Source organism: Phaethon lepturus, unplaced genomic scaffold (assembly GCF_000687285.1).
Source record: "Phaethon lepturus isolate BGI_N335 unplaced genomic scaffold, ASM68728v1 scaffold30686, whole genome shotgun sequence".
Taxonomy (NCBI): domain Eukaryota; kingdom Metazoa; phylum Chordata; class Aves; order Phaethontiformes; family Phaethontidae; genus Phaethon; species Phaethon lepturus.
In genome coordinates this window covers 17,715-20,746 of record NW_010547361.1, presented here as the reverse complement: position 1 = coordinate 20,746, position 3,032 = coordinate 17,715, and positions in this window count along the sequence as shown.

Here is a 3,032-nt window from a genome sequence, read left to right as displayed (position 1 = left end):
CTGCGTGGCATGGGCCACGGTACCCCTTCGGTCAGCGCGGGGCAGCTGTCCCGGCTGCGTCCCCTGCCCGCCCCCAGCCTGCTCGTGGCGGCCGCAGGGAGGGACGGAGGGGGCCGCGGTGCTGTGCAAGCACTGTCAGCACCAGCTGAACAGCGGTGTGCCGGCAGCCCTCGAGACAGCACCATGCCGGCTGCCATGAAAAAAATTACCTGTCTCCCAGCCAGGCCCAGCACAGAAACCCTTCTGTGCCTGCTCACGACTAATCCGTACGAGAAACACATGGAAAATAGGGCATTTGGCTTCTCGGGGAGAAATCTGAACATGCTTCTGGTCTGCAGCCGGTATCGGCTCTTCTTGCACGACCTGGAAAGCACGGACAGGAGAGCCTGCCCGGTTTCTTCTGCACCCTGGGGACAGGCCTCTCGCCTCGATTTGCAAGGGCAGACTCCCAAAAGCGGCACCACAGAGGTTTTCCTAAACCTCACTAACAGAGAGCCCCCGGCAGCAAATTCTGCGTACAAACACCAGGCCCAACTCTCCCTCCCCAGGAAAAAAAAACATAGAAAAAAAAGATACAAAATAGAAATTCCAGGTGTTAGAAGTATCCTCACCTGGATGAGAAGGAAGGAGAAGGTATAAGTAAATTGAAGGCGTCCACATATGATATGCACGTGTTCTGTACTTCTCAGTGCATGCAGGGTCCTATACGACCTGATTCCCAATTCAATTCCCAGTATTTTCAAAAATAGGTCTTTTATCTGTTCCTTTCCACTGAATTGTCCATACTCAGATTTTTACTTTTGATTTCAGAGAAGAAACATTTAGTTTTGGTTCACAGCAAAGCAAGAAGAACAACCACCACCATTTTTTATGTTCCTGGAACAGACAGAATAGTGTTCGGTTCTGCTCATACGGCAAGAACTGCATCCTGCTTTTAATAAACAGGTTTATTGTTTGACCGATTCTGTGGTAGGACGAGGAGTACATGGACATACCCTTCACTTTCTTTGAGCTGGTGAAGTCGTCGATCCCATAGGTCCGATGTTCTATCGCTTCTGTTAGTAGCAGGAGTGATGGGCAGTCTACGTAAATGGGGTGCTTGGTTTTGGCAATTGTCTGATCTGATCTCAGGCAGTTCCTGTCATCAGAGCAGCATTTTGTGAAAATAACTGGGCCAAACTGGCAGAGATCGGGAATCGGGTCACGCTATTTGGCTTCAGAAAGACCTGCTGTGATCCTTCAGCAGGACATCAGCATCCTGGACTTTCAAGTGCTAATCTGTGCAAAAAAAAAAAGGACTTTGCAGATCGCTTTTCTTGGTGAGACTGGCTCCTTGCAACCATTCTTGTCAAGAGAACGACGTTAGTTGTGGGCTTGAGGCTGCACCTAGAAGGTAACCCTGGAGCCAGAGCCCTTCACGAGAACTCACAGCTTACCCTCCCCACAGGACACAAGCAAAGACCTACAACCGCCGTACCAGTGAGCATTTCAGGCTAAAGGTGCACAGAAAAAGGCTCAGTAAACACGGTGTTCTCAAGGCAAGAAGTAGCAGCATTCAGCTTGACCTGGCACAGGGGGATTGTTCATTTGTTTGCTGTTCCCAGAGTCAGTGCTTCGTGCAGTGCAAACAAGTGCCACAGAGACCGGGCAGGTGGGGTGGAGAAAGCGCTCTTGGGAAGTTACAGGCAGACATGAGAAGCCGGTTTCCCCAGGGCATGCAGTTTCCTCCCACTGTCATTTCAGCAGGGGGAAGAAAGGGACCCGCATTCAGGTCTTCGTGGCGTGGCAAGTCCTCTCCCCAGACCGCTGCCAGCCCCCTTGAGGGATGCAGCCCTGGGGCAACGCTCTCTCTGCCCACGGTCTGCGCGCTTCGCCTGTTTTACGCCCAGGCAGCTGCCAGCGTGGCTCCAGCGCCCTCAAACCCTCCTGCGCTGGGCCGGTTTCCAGCCACCGCTGCAACCTTTTCACGTTCCTCCGGCTGCCAGCCAAGGGGTCGGCACTGAGCCAGCGGCTCTCCTCGCCCACAGCCACGTGCCCGAGGAAGGAGGCCCGAGAAGGGCATTAGCCACAAAGAACAGTCGCTATGCTCCAGGTGCGGAACAGCCACACATGCTAGATTTACTTTCATTCAAAGGACAAAGGATTCTCAAATGTTTAATGTAGGAAAGGGAATGCCAAGAGTAAGTCATAAGTGTAAATAAGCAGAGGCAACAGGAACTGCACCTCGGCAAGGCTGATGGCTGGGAGGCCAAGCTCTCACACGTGCTTAAAAGTGATTTCTAATAGTTCCATTTACTTGCAGCTAGCTTTTCCTGCTGGATTTTCAGCACCTCTGAACCCAAATAGGATGAGTATCCCACCTGAAAACAGACCTAGAGGAAATGCTTTGAGATGCCAGTGATCCTGAGGATGTGTTGAGAGGCCCTGGTTCACGTTCCGAGTCCTGATCACATACTACTGAGAAGGCCTGGTAAGAAAAGGCCCGGGGGGGGGGGGGGGGGGGGGGTTTTTGGGGGAGTGGGGTGGTTTTTTTAATTGTTCTAAACAAAGCTGGGCGGGGACAGCTTAGCTCCGAGGCACGCATTTAGAGCTCAGGAAAGGCTGCCTGAGCAAGCAGGAATAACAATGAAGAGAAACACCTTGAACCAAGAATGAAAATATCTTAAAATCTTGAGGTTGTAATTTCCTGGGATTTCTACTTGGGAGGGGGTGGGGTGGGGCGTGTTTTTAAATACCAGTGCTCCAGTTGTATACTGACTGAAGTTCCTGCTCCATCTGGTGGCAGCAATTCTGAATATTTTCTGAAGTTATACAAGTAGTGGATTACAGGGAGGCAGGTTAGTTCAAGATGAATTCAAGTCATGTATTCCTTAGCAAAGATTTCTGTGAACCTATCCCTCATGCCAAACTGTCCTTCTTCCAATTTCCAGAAACAAAAGAAGAAAATAAAACTAGTCAGCAAATTCTGCAGGGTTACCAAAGCACAAATATTTTCCACTGTAACAGGACTTACAAAGTTCTTCCTAGACAAG